We start from the raw sequence: 13244 nt of genomic DNA on the forward strand, positions 1-13244 counted from the left end.
AAGGAGTCCCCCGGTGGCTACAGCCCACCCCCCACCCCCTCCGGGAAACAGTTACCTCAGTGTGGACTGTTTCGGAACGTTCACCCCCACAACACGAGGATGCAGGAGTCCCCTGATGACCAGAACACCACCCCAAGAGACCGCTACCTCAGTGCAGACAGACTCCAACATTTGCCCACATACCAAGGGAATACAGGGAGCTCCCCGGTGACCAGAGCACCACCCCGGGAGACAACTGACTCAGTCTGGCGACTGTCTAAACGTTCGCCCACACCGCACTGGGATGCAGCGAGTCCCCTGGTGACCAGACCGTGGGTGAACAGAGTTTGGGTCTCTTGGTAATTCTATATACTCCCAAAATGGGGTTTGAAATTGCCGGTTTCACCTGGCCAACTTGAAGGCGGACCTCCTGTTTCTGCAGGAGTGTAGGATTCACCACCGCACCAGCTCCAGGAAAGGTTCGAGCTTATTGTGCAACAGATTTTCGATCTGATCGGGGGAACACAATACCATTCCTTTGGCCTGTGCATTCTGCTGTGAGGTGGCAACTTCACCATTTCCGAGGTTATGAGGTGGTGGTAATGGGGCTCCTCCTTGTTGCAGAGGCTTCGTACAGGAACACTCCCCTGAGACTAATTCATGTGTATGCCCCGATGGGAAAGAGTGCGCAGTTGGATGTCCTGCAGCGGCTCCCACTGCTGCTGGCGATGCCCAGGCCAGTCATTCTGGGCATTGATGCAGATGGACTATGCTGACAATGAACCAGATACTACCTCCAGATTCCTGATGTAAACGGTTAAAGCTGCATGATAACTTCAGCCCCCCGCTGCAGATGGAGCGCAGCCTGGATACACCTGGTCTTGGCCAGCCGAATTTCTCTGCACAAGGATAGATTTCCTGTATGTATCTGGCATATGCTCGCTCAGGGTCAAGATTAGAGTGGTGCTGAAAAACACAGCAGGTCAGGCAGCATCCGAGCAGCAGGAAAATCGACGTTTCGGGCAGGAGGCCTTCGTCAGGATTCCTGACATGCTGTGCTTTTCCAGCACCACTTCTAATCAAGTCTCAGATCTGCAGCATCTGCAGTCCTCACTTTCACCTAGTTGATTCTAACCATACTGCGAATCCTCTTGCAAGGATGCTAAACTTGAAGAAGTTCTCCCCCTCTCTCCACAAAGATCTCAGTGAGTGTCTCTCTCACTGCAACCTATTATCCTCTGCCCTGAAGCAATTCCTGATGAAGGGCTGTTGCCGAATCGTCGATTTTCCTGCTGCTTCGATGCTGCCTGACCTGCTGTGTTTTTCCAGCACCACTCTGATCTTGAGTCTAATCTGCAGCATCTGCAGTCCGCACTTTCCCCGTGTTCTCGCTCAGATCCCTCCACGTCAAGCTGACGTTCTTGTCTGACTACTGCCACCTACTGGCCATCAGGGCAACGCAGAATCTGAACGTAAAATTGCTAAACCCAGAAACCGTTGAGGAAAATGGATTTCATAGTTTGGAGAACTGTGAAGCCAGTCTTTGAGGTTATATTAGAGTGCGGGAAACGGTCAAGGGGGACAACAGGAGGTTCTTTATCCACAAAGATGTTGAAAAGGTGGCAGAGATGGGAAAAACTGTCCAAACTCCAGAAAAGTGTGCAGAGGGTGCTCCTGTTACAGGCGATGGGGATCGATGTCACAGACGATCTCCAGAAGGTGAAGAGCCTGTCAGCCTCACTCTTACCTCAAAAGCCACCAAGATAATCTCCCAGTGCAGAGCAGGATGAGACGTACTCACCTTTCTTCATCCAGAAGATACACAGGGAGAGCTCTGTGCTCCGCAGCCTAAAAGAAGAACATGGCTCAGTAATCCCAATCTGACATCCTGAGGATCAGCAAATGCTTTTATGCCAGACTACATGGCATGCAGCCCACAGACCGCACAGCCATCCCAATCATTCCGGTACTCTATCATGGAGTTCTTAGCCAACAGCCCACAGGAGAGACTTAACCAGCTCTGCATGAGCTGACTATCGCCCTTGAGTCCTTAGAAATGAGTCAATTTCACTGAAGTGATGGCTTATCGGCCGAATTGTATTTAGCTCTGTGGGACTTATTGACCAGGACCTTCTGAAAATGTACAATAGTCTGCTTCGAACAGGCAACCTGTGTGATCCCATGAGCAAAGGTATCATCCACCTCATCTATAATCAGAAAGGGGAGAGGAACGACTGATGAAACGTGCTTCACTGCTAAATACAGTTTCCAGAATCCTGTCTAAGGTCATCTGTCGCGGGCAGGATGCCCTGTGAAACTCTTGTGCTCCTAAGGGATAGGATCGTCCATGTGCAGGATGGCGAGGTGGACGCCTGCTTCGTCAGCCTGGACGAAGAGTAGGCTTTTCATAAGATATCGCACGTCTCCAAACTGGGCTTTGCGGATGGAACCTGCGAATATATCTGACTGCTCTACATCAACATCGTTAGTGCAGTCGCAATACATGGATGGGAATCACAAAGTTTTCTGATCAGATTTGGAGTCAGGCAGTGCTGCTCACTCTCTCCTTTCCTGTTTTATTGTTGCATGAGAGTGCAGTGAATTATTGTTTTCCTTTTCTTATTCTTTAACTAATGCCTACGTACTGACTACATTTTTCGTGAGATTGCTCAATCCATCATTGCCCATTTATGCATCAAGTCCTTGTTGTTCTCTTTACTTAGATTCAGGAGCTGGGTTTCAGAATTAATTTCTTCATTCTCCATCTTAACAATAACGAGGTTCTGAGATCACTGCTCCCAACACAATAATACTATTGCATAGTGTTCATAATTTTTAAAGAAAGAATGAAAATTTGCTCCCTGCTTGCACCTGTGATCTTGTATTGACTCAGTGCTGCAAGATGTGACTAATTAGAATCCCTACAGTGTGGAAACAGGCCGTTCAGCCCAACAAGACCATACCAACTGTCCAAGAACATCACAAACAAACCCATTCCAAGAGCAAATGCAAACAACCTGCTGCCCCTGAACACATTGGGCAACTTAGCATGGCCAATTCACCTCTCCTGCACACCTTTGGATTGTGGAAAGAAACCTGAGGCAACCCGCAGAGACACAGGGAGAGTGTGCAAACACCTCACAGACAGTTACCTGAGGCTGGAATCGCAACCTGGGTCCCGGGTGCTGTGCGGCAGCAGAGCAAACCACGGAACTACCACACCACCCTGGAATTAGTCATTTCAATGTGCCATGTGGCTTTAAGGTCTTGACTGATTATAAGCAGTTCATGGTTTTGACATATTCTTCCAATCTTTTTTAGATCAAATGCCTCACGCATCATCACAACTAATAAATAATAATGGTGAGCTGTCAACAGTATCTGTATCACTTAATTCATATGTTGTTGAGGATCTCCCGAAAATTAAAAAAAAAACACTCCAGAAGGAATCCTGTTCCCAAATCTGTGAGCCATGTGAGGGAAGTGTTTGATGCGGAAGACCAAGATTCTTTAGCAGCACATCTTTCCAGATCCAGAACGTGTTTCTGCTGCTTTCCGCTTTCACTCGCAGAATGTCGACTTCCCATGCCCAGCTTCACATCCCTGTTAATTCAGTTTGATCCCAGGTTCCCAACCTTCTGACAGGTTTGATCTAATATTCCATAATGGCGGAACCATATCTCTCCCGAAGAATAGCAATCCCCATCCAGGCAAACAGAAAGCCACGTTTCCGATGTATTCAAATTGTGCCTGTCCCCGACACATCAGCAATAATTGAGACGTCCACAGCCCTTCTTCCTGAAACCAACATCTCTCACCATACGTTCATCAGCCTAAATGAGCACATAGAGTAACTGGGGATCAACTTTTCAATCTCTTCCCCGATTAGCAGACTTTTACTTCCAAAAATTCATTCCTGCTTCTATTTGTCATCATAACGAGGTCAGCCAGCAGGACCACATGGGATATGTGTTCCCTGACTGGTGCTGTTACTTGGGTCCAGTCAGGGATACCGAGCTGATGCCATAGGGTGAATGTCAGGGATATTGAGATGCTGAATCCCTGACTCAGTGAAAGCCTATTCCGAAAGATGACGGATTTCGAGATGAAGGGTGATTGATGATAGGATGCTGGACTTTGAAGGGTTACGACGTTGCCAAACAATTCTGGCGACAATGCCGACCAGAACCTCTCGGTCTTCACATTCCACACTATCCAGCTCGTGTCCCTTTCTCACCCCAAGCCTACTCCACACTCAAGATGTGCTGAAGTTGGTCTGTGACGTCCTTCACCCTGGACACTGTTGAGGCAATATTTCATCCTGGACTCTGTCAAGTCAGGACAGAGGATTCTGAGTCAGTCAGCTATTTTGGGTTTGTCCACTGCTGCCATTTGATGTTAGCACAGCATCGATCCTGGCTTTATAAAAAAGTACAAACAAAAAACAACACCTGGGGAATTGAGAGTCCATGTCGATTTGAGTGTAGCATTCGTTGACCAGAATGATAGCTGGACAGCAAGGGTTTGATGACAAGGAAGTGAAATGGCACAAACCCAAACACATGATTGCATCGTCTCAGTCATTGATAGAGAATTTCTCTGACTGTGTCTCAAGTAGCAGTCCCTGTAGGACTCACTAATACTTACCTGACTACCTGATAATGATATATGTATTCCTGCTCTCTGTTTTCTCTCCGTTATCTTTTCACACCAAGTCCCATTTCCCCATCACTTCAGGCCTCATAGGCAGTATTCACTCCCGAACAAACACTTCTGGAATTTGACATTTCTGCACCACTCTGTGTGCAAATCTCTCCCTGGCCTCACCTCTCCATCTCCTTTCAAACAATGCCATCGCATCTTCAGTCAAATGTTTTCGGCTTATTCACTATACATGTGCAGTACAGTGCAGGTTACATTCACGCCTATCTGCTGCTGCATAGATCGTGTGTGTGTCAGAGTCATATCGCAGACATCTCCAGGACCGTCTGGTCATGGTGGGAGGATCTGTATTGATTTGAGTTTATGTAACCTTTGAGGGCAATTTTCAATGAATATTTTACTTGTTTCAAGTATTGCCTTAATTGAAGAAGTTATGTTCGATTGAGAAGCTGTAATCATGCAAGGTGTCGGATTTGTTAAAACCTGCAATGTGTTATCTCCATTAACCAACTATCATCCCTTCACAGAATAGCCGCTGATAACCAGTGAAGCCACATTCCAGTGTTGGTGAGAAAGTTCTCAGAGAGATATTCAACAGCCGGAATTTAATTTCCAAATGGTCCAAGGCAAGGGAACGATGAACTGAACTAAAAGAAGATTGTAAAGTGGGCTGGAGTTGACATATGGGGTGGCACTCTGCTGCCTCACAGTATCATGGGGTGGGTCTGAGAGAGATCCCTTTCTGGAGTCAGTGTAGCCTCGATCGGCCTTCTTACACGCTGTAGTGATGTTTTCAACTTACTCATTACGCATTTTACAATATTTGCCATTGAGCAATTGAGATTTGAACCAGTAAACCTCAGTTCTAAAAGTACTCTGTCACAATTGGGAGTTAACTCACCGTCGTCACCTGCTTGTTCAATCTTTTAAAAAATGAATTGAACCACATTGTCATGTAACAGTCCCCCAGACGATGTCCGCAGGTATTAATGAAAGACTTTGAGATTGTATCACCTCAGCAGTGATTAGAGAGTAATTGCCTGCACAAAGAGATTCAGGCAGAAAATGATGTTTTATTTTAATCATGTGCAGAAAATGTTTTACACGATCTTTCCGATTGTAGTAATTCCTGGTAAGTGGCTTTCATGATTGAATTGATGTGAATCTGTCTGAGGATTCTCTGTAGTTTCACGCTACCACTGACAATGATACCTGGGCATGTTGAGGCCACCTTCACACAAGGCCGGGTGATTGATGACTTCGTCTCAGATTCCAAGGACCCTGCAGAATCCCCATCACAGCGGCTACCGAAGGAACTGCCTGGGAATTTGAACTTTCTTCTGCATAACTTTTCAGCTCTTCTGGGAAATTTTGGGAAATCTCCCTTTCAATTGGAAATTGCGTAGAGTTTCAATGGAATTAAGCAAAGTCGTCACTTCAGAAAATTAAAAACAATGGTACTTTATGTTAAGTTTGGGTTTGGTTTTTGAGTAAACAAGCAACAGGCTTTTCTATACTTCTGAAGTTAGTAGTCAACTTGTAGGTATTTTTGTAATCACATCAATTTGTTCTTCAAAAGTGCTTTTGAAGTTTGGTTGTAGGCTGAAAGAATTTAGGTGTAAATGAACTTTTGTTTATGTTTGATTGAAAACCACAAAGTATTAACAAAGACTCAAAGATTTGTGAATGATTTCTGGAATTTGAGATTAATGAAAGTACCCGTAACTGAGAAAAGTACAGTTTCACTTTTGTCATTTTTGTTTTTTTTTTAGCCCTTCTAAGATCCTGGAACTGGGCGGATGAATAGATCTGTGCTCATGAGAAGGCAATGAGAGATTTAATCAACCACTTTACCGTGGAGTGTAAAGTTCGTGTTCACTTCAGACCAGAAATGTTAGTTGAAATAAAAAGCTCTGAAGACATTACTTAAAGTTGAGTACATTGACACTCAGTTTTGTCTTCGCTCCAGGAAGAAGTTTAATGGAGTTCCAGTTTAATAGTGGAAGTCACAAGTCACTTAACAAGTCTTAGATACAGGGATTCTGGTGTGAGTATTATGTGAGGAGTGTTTTGTCTGTAATGGTACCGAGAATATTGTTCTGTCAAATATTTCAAATACGTTTTCTTTCTTTTCATTTATGCATTGTTTTGAGATGAATGAGATTATAAATTTACTGCATGTTCATTGCTTTTGAGGCTGCATCATATGTACATAACTTGTTTTAATCTATTGTATCGTCATTTTATTTTCTAATAAACTCCTGTTTTTCGCTGAAACAATATTTGCAGCATTGGGTGTGTACAATTCAGGAAAAGGTCACTTTGTTAATTCAAAAGAAATAAACTTGTAATCTAACAAGCTTGACTTCCATCCAGTGAATGGCTTGTTCTGGCATTACATCAGCTGGTGTCACAACAGAGGGTGAGGCTATTAAACACATCGTCTAACTCGTGAGGAACTAATTAACTAACCGCATACTTCGATCAGACTATGCCATGACTGCACCCCTCCAGTTTCATCATACACCCTAGATCCTGACTGCGCATCCATAGTGAGATATAATATCATGTTTCCCCTCCGCAAATTACTTCCCCGCCAGCCTGCACCTGGGCCAACCCATCTCCCTCTCCCCCTGCCAGACCTATAACACTGGAAGTACATGAGACGTTGGGTCACTCACAGCTGCTGTTCTGTGCAAAGTTCTGATAACCAGCTAACAGTGAGAACAGAGTTGCAGCGAGGAGAGAACTGGAGAGTTTTACAAGAATGTTGCTATTATGCGGAAATTACCGCTGCGTAGAGGAAAGAAGGATAGGTTCGGTTCATTTTCCCCAGAACAGAGGAGAAAGAGAGGTGATGTGATTGAGGTGTCCTTAGCGCCTTGAATGGAGATCTGTTACTGAATGCAGGATCATTTCTCATGGTCCAAGAGGGACACTAATTGATGGAAGGGCTACAGGGGACATGAGGACTAACCCTTTCTTCCAAAGGGTGATTCACTTCCCAGTTTCATGAGGTGGGGATGCGTCAGCTGGCAAAGTTCAACTGATTTAAAGCAAACATGAATCTACATCTGAAATGAAGTTATCTTCAAGGGACAATCCGCTGGAAAGTGGGATGAGAACAGGTAGATCGCTTACTCAGTCGATCCAGACGTGAATGAACTCTTTCAATGCCATAACTAACCTGCGGTTGTTTGGGATTGTAGAAAGGCTGAGGGGCATTAAAGCGAATTCACTTAGTGGGCTGAATGGCCTGTCTCTCTGCTGTACATTTCCAGCAGTTCTAAAGAATGGTTGGAACACTGTTGTTAATGTGAATTCCAGAGGCTGTGGTTACCTTCCAGTTGCTCCTTAAAGAAATGACTGCAGCCTCGTAAGTTTTACGATGCATGAAGAGGAGCAACAATTTTAACAGAGTTTAGAACACACGAATCCATCAATTTTATCATTAGGTTAATATTACTTGCCTTATTTCGTCTTTCACATTATAAACTGAAGTTATTTGTTAAAGAAATATTGTGAAATCACGTTCTAACCATGAACTGCTGTGTATTCGGATTTATCAGTTTATATTGTCATTACTCCTAACATGACCAGAACACAACTGGGAGTATGCGAGTTCAGAATTATATCATATATTTTATTATACACGAATTAGCACAGCCACATTCAGTAATTGCAATAGTGGACTGTCTGTTTGTTTTGCATTGTGTACTTTATTCAAGAAACGTCAACAAGCCAACTCAAAAAAAAACTAGGAGAAAGTGAGGACTGCAGATGCTGGAGATCAGAGCTGAAAATGTGTTGCTGGAAAAGCGCAGCAGGTCAGGCAACATCCAAGGAGCAGGAGAATCGCCGTTTCGGGCATGAGCCCTTCTTCAGGAATCCTGATTCTCCTGCTCCTTGGATGCTGCCTGACCTTCTGCGCTTTTCTAGCAACACATTTTCAATTCAAAAAATAGTCAGGCAATGCAGAAAATGCAAGAGAAAGGTTATATTTCCCTATTTGAAATTTGCGCCCTTTGTTGACTCAATTTCCAAGCAAAATTAGAATATTTGCTAAACATTATAAGGAATTGTTGACTTTCCAAAACATGCCATGAGGGACTCTGTAAGTTAACAGTTCCTCACTTTATTATCACAGAGCGGGCCTAGATCATGTTTGGTGCCCTGAATGAAGAAACAAAACTTTGTCAGCTCTATTCGCATTTTCCATCGAATAATTACATCTTCTCAAGTGCAAAACCTCATCTTTTTTCGTAATGCAGCACCCAGACCAAACCCCGGTATGCTAAGCGCAGTCGAACAAATGTTTCATAGTAGATTAATATCAACACTTTGAAACTCAATTCCCTTTTTGAAATGAATGCCTCTCCTTTGTTTCCAACAAATGGATCTTGTGCCAAGAGAAAGCTGTGATGATGGTTAGAGTCGAGTGACCAATTTTCAGATGAAGATATCCTGGTTAAGAGTGATTCTGGTAACGTTGTTTATCTTTCCACAGATGCTGCCGTACCTGCTGAGTTTAACCAGTTACCTTTGATTATGTTTCATGTTATCAGCAACCACGGTTCTTTGATTGATTTGATTACAATATTTCAGTTCCCAACCTGCCTCCCAGCAGCAATTCTTGGAATCATACTCATCATCTTCAATGTTATGACAATTCAAATGTTAATCTAGGTAAAGTCTGAAGCACTGAATTACAAGATGCCCCTCACTCTCTCATTGAAAGCCTTTTCCTCCAATTTTCTCGAAACTGCTTACCTTTCACCTTGACAATTATGCCCCTTCTCGTCTTGTCAATTGCCTCTGCCCAATTAGTTAAAGCCAGGAGCGATCAGCTTTGAAATGAGTCATCCTTGTAGCTGTAGTGTTTAAATGTGACATCTGAACCCTCTCTCCTGACCTAGTTAGGTGGTAACATCTTCCATTGCTCTCTGGGCAGAGTGGAGATTGTTTGATTAGTAATTTCCAATTTCCATTTTACCTTCTGTCTCTTCCAGTTAATTTCCTGGCAATTCTGGTTCCCTCATGGGGAAAGTGCAGCCTCTCTAAATACACAATTTGCTGTCTGTTGGCTGCAACAACGTCGGATCTACTGTTCATTGTGGCAACTCAACCACTTTAACTTTCCAAGGTTTTTCCTGGACATCACGCCTGTGTGCAGTGCTACATTTGTTCTGGTCAGTGCATCCACAGTGCGTTCCATCTGGTTCACTGTCCTTTTCTCCTTTGATCATTTTGTGGTCATTTGCTGCCTGAAACTGAAGTAAAAATATTGGACAGAGAAAGCCTTGGCTGTATTTCTAGCTATAACTGGCATTTTGCTCTGTTCAAAAAATATTCGCTTCTATTTTCATATTCAAGCTAGGAGGACAGTTGACAATGTTCCATGGTACTGCGATATAAACCCAAGTTATTTTACTGATCCATGGTGGTTGGGGTTTAAGTGGTTTGATATCATTTCAACCTCTTTCATCCCATTTCTGTTAATTTTTTTGATGAACATTCTGATGGTCAGGCACATTTTGGTGGCCAGTCGAGTTCAAAAGAGGTTGACGGTCAGAGGAAGGGAGAGAGTGACAAGGACACAGAGACGCAGAGCCGCAGGAAGTCGGTGATTTCCCTCTTCACTATAACCATCAGCTTCATACTTGTGGTCAGTGAACGGTCCAAACAGTTTATAGTTTAACTTTAAAGGGACAAATGGTGGGAAGTACAGATTTCTAGGCATTTTTACGTACGTCGGAGAAATGCTGAAAGATTTCAGGTGCAGCACAAACACATTATTTTGCGTAGTGACTCTGCCCAAGTTCAGAGCGAAGCTCATGAATGCAGTGCACCAACTGGTCACGTAAATTCTTCACTTAATGACTCAGCAAAACAACTGAAAGAGAGCCAGAGGCAGGCGCAGGGTTCCCAGTGCAAGAATTGTATATGTACGTCTAAGAATCCATCAGCTCCATTACATGCGTCTGAGGAGAAACATGCAGTGGTGGGTGGGGACGTATGAAACAGGATGGGTCACCATTCTCCACACTCTGGAACACGCTGCTATCCCTGATTAACTGGCAGATTGATAGACACAGGCTTACACAGATAAGGAGCAGCAGGAGGACCTTTCCGCCCTTCGAGTCTGGTCCTTCTGCTAGCCTAGGGAATTGCAGCTGCTGTTTTCTTCAATGCGTGCCTGAGGACAATCTACGGTGTGGTTCTGTCTCTGTCTGATCATGAGACTCCCTCTCCTGAATAAATCGCAAATGAGCGTTCAGCAGGTCACGATGCACAGATTGATTTCAATGGCATTTTTCTGGCAACCTGGGAAATATCTAAATATCAGTATCTGTACCTCCTGCACCCTGATAGCTGAACTGTTACTTCAGTTCAATGACCTAAGCCCAATGAACGAAAGAAGACAGAGTAATATTCAGTGAAAGGCAGGATTCGATTTATTTTATCCATGTTTGAACCAAGGATGCAACAATTTTTTTTATGTCGGAGCTGTTTGTGTCCACACATAAATTTTGTTACTTCTTGGATCATGAGGCCTTACAATGTAGGCGCTGAATTTGGCCATTTCGCCCATTGAGTCTGCTCTGCCATTTCATCATGAAGGATCTATTTTTCAATTCTATTCTTCTGCCATCTCCCCATGCCTTTTGATTCACTTGCCAATCAGGAACCTATATATCTCTAGTTTTAATTTATTTGTTATGGACCAGGCCAGACGCTCTCAAAATGTTTCAAAATGGAGGCCCAGATCCTAACATTTTGACTTGTTTTGAGCAGGATATTCCAGGAGTGATGGAGCTGTTCAACATTCCTCAATTTTAATGAAAACAGGATTTCTTCACAGATTACCAAATAAAACACAAACAAAAGAGAATAGAAACAAAAGAGAATAGAATATAGAATAATTAACCTATCAGAAAACCCAACAGACTACCCCAACTTAATGATTTCTCTAAATTCCTGCTTTTCACAGCAGAGAGCGGCACGAGCTGGGAGGAAGTGAGATTGGAGCGCAGAGCTGGTCGGGAAGAAAAGTGATTGATATTTGATTGGGTGTGTTCTAGACCTCAGGCCCTACATAGTAGGGCCTTCCTCCCATCCTCCTCCTCTAACCTAATTTTAAAGTCCACAGGTAAGCTACTCAGTGTTCTTGTTTTACAGGGACATAGTTACGTCAGAGAACAGAGGTAGCTGGGTAACAGTTAGAGGTGGGAATGGGAGGAAGCAGGCAGTGCAGGGATCCCCTGTGGTCGTTCCCCTAAACAATAAGTATACCGCTTTGGATACTGTTGGGGGGGACGGCCCAGCAGAGGTAAGCTGCAGTGACCAGGTCTGTGGCGCGAGGTCTGGCTCTGAGACTCAGAATGGAAAGGGGGAGAGGAGGAGAGCACTAGTTATAGGAGACTCTCCAGTTAGAGGGACGGACAGGCGGTTCTGTGGACGTGGGCGAGACTCTCGCATGGTTTGTTGCCTCCCGGGTGCCAGGGTCTGAGACGCCTCGGACCGTGTCTTCAGAATCCTGAAGGGGGAGGGTTTGCATCCAGAAGTCGTGGTGCACGTTGGCACCAATGACATTGTTAGGAAGAGGGGTGGGGAGGTCATTCAAGACCTCAGCCAGTTAGGCTGGAGGCTAAAAGCTAGGACAGACAGAGTCGTCATCTCTGGGTTGTTGCCGATGCCACGTGACAGTGAGGCAAGGAATAGGGAGAGAGTGCAGTTGAACACGTGGCTGCAAGGATGGTGTAGGAGGGAGGGCTTCAGGTATTTGGACAATTGGACTGCATTCTGGGGAAGGTGGTACCTGTACAAGCAGGACGGGTTGCACCTGAACCAGAAGGGCACCAATATCCTGGGGGGTAGGTTTGCTAGCACTCTTTGGAGGGTTATAAACTAATTTGGCAGGGGGATGGGATCCAGACGTGTAGTCCAGCAAGTAGGCTAGCTGTTTGTCAGGATGTCCAAGAATATAGAGAGGCTGTGAAGAAGGTAGCACTGACAGGGAATACTTGCGGACACAGAGATGGGTTCAAGTGCGTATACTTCAACGCAAGGAGCATCAGAAATAAGGTGCGTGAACTTAAGGCGTGGATCGGTACCTGGGACGACGATATTGTGGCCATCACAGAAACGTGGATAGAAGAGGAACAGGAATGGTTGTTGGAAGTTCCTGGTTACAGATGTTTCAGTAAGATTAGGGAGGGTGGTAAAAAAGGAGGGGGAGTGGCGTTGCTAATTAGAAATGGTATAACGGCTGCAGAAAGGCAGTTCGAGGGGGATCTGCCTTTGGAGGTAGTATGGGCTGAAGTCAGAAATAGGAAAGGAGCAGTCACCTTGTTGGGTGTTTACTATAGGCCCCCCAATAGCAGCAGAGACGTGGAGAAATAGATTGGGAAACAGAGTTTGGAAAGGTGCAGAAGCCACAGGATAATAGTCATGGGCGATTTCAACTTCCCAAACATTGAGTGGAAGCTCTTTAGATCAAGTAGATTGCATGGGGCGGTGTTTGTGCAGTGTGTACAGGAAGCTTTTCTAACTCAGTATGTAGATTGTCCGACCAGAGGAGAGGCCATATTGGATTTGGTACT

The sequence above is a fragment of the Chiloscyllium plagiosum genome, chromosome 21 (genome assembly GCF_004010195.1).
Source record: "Chiloscyllium plagiosum isolate BGI_BamShark_2017 chromosome 21, ASM401019v2, whole genome shotgun sequence".
Lineage (NCBI taxonomy): Eukaryota > Metazoa > Chordata > Chondrichthyes > Orectolobiformes > Hemiscylliidae > Chiloscyllium > Chiloscyllium plagiosum.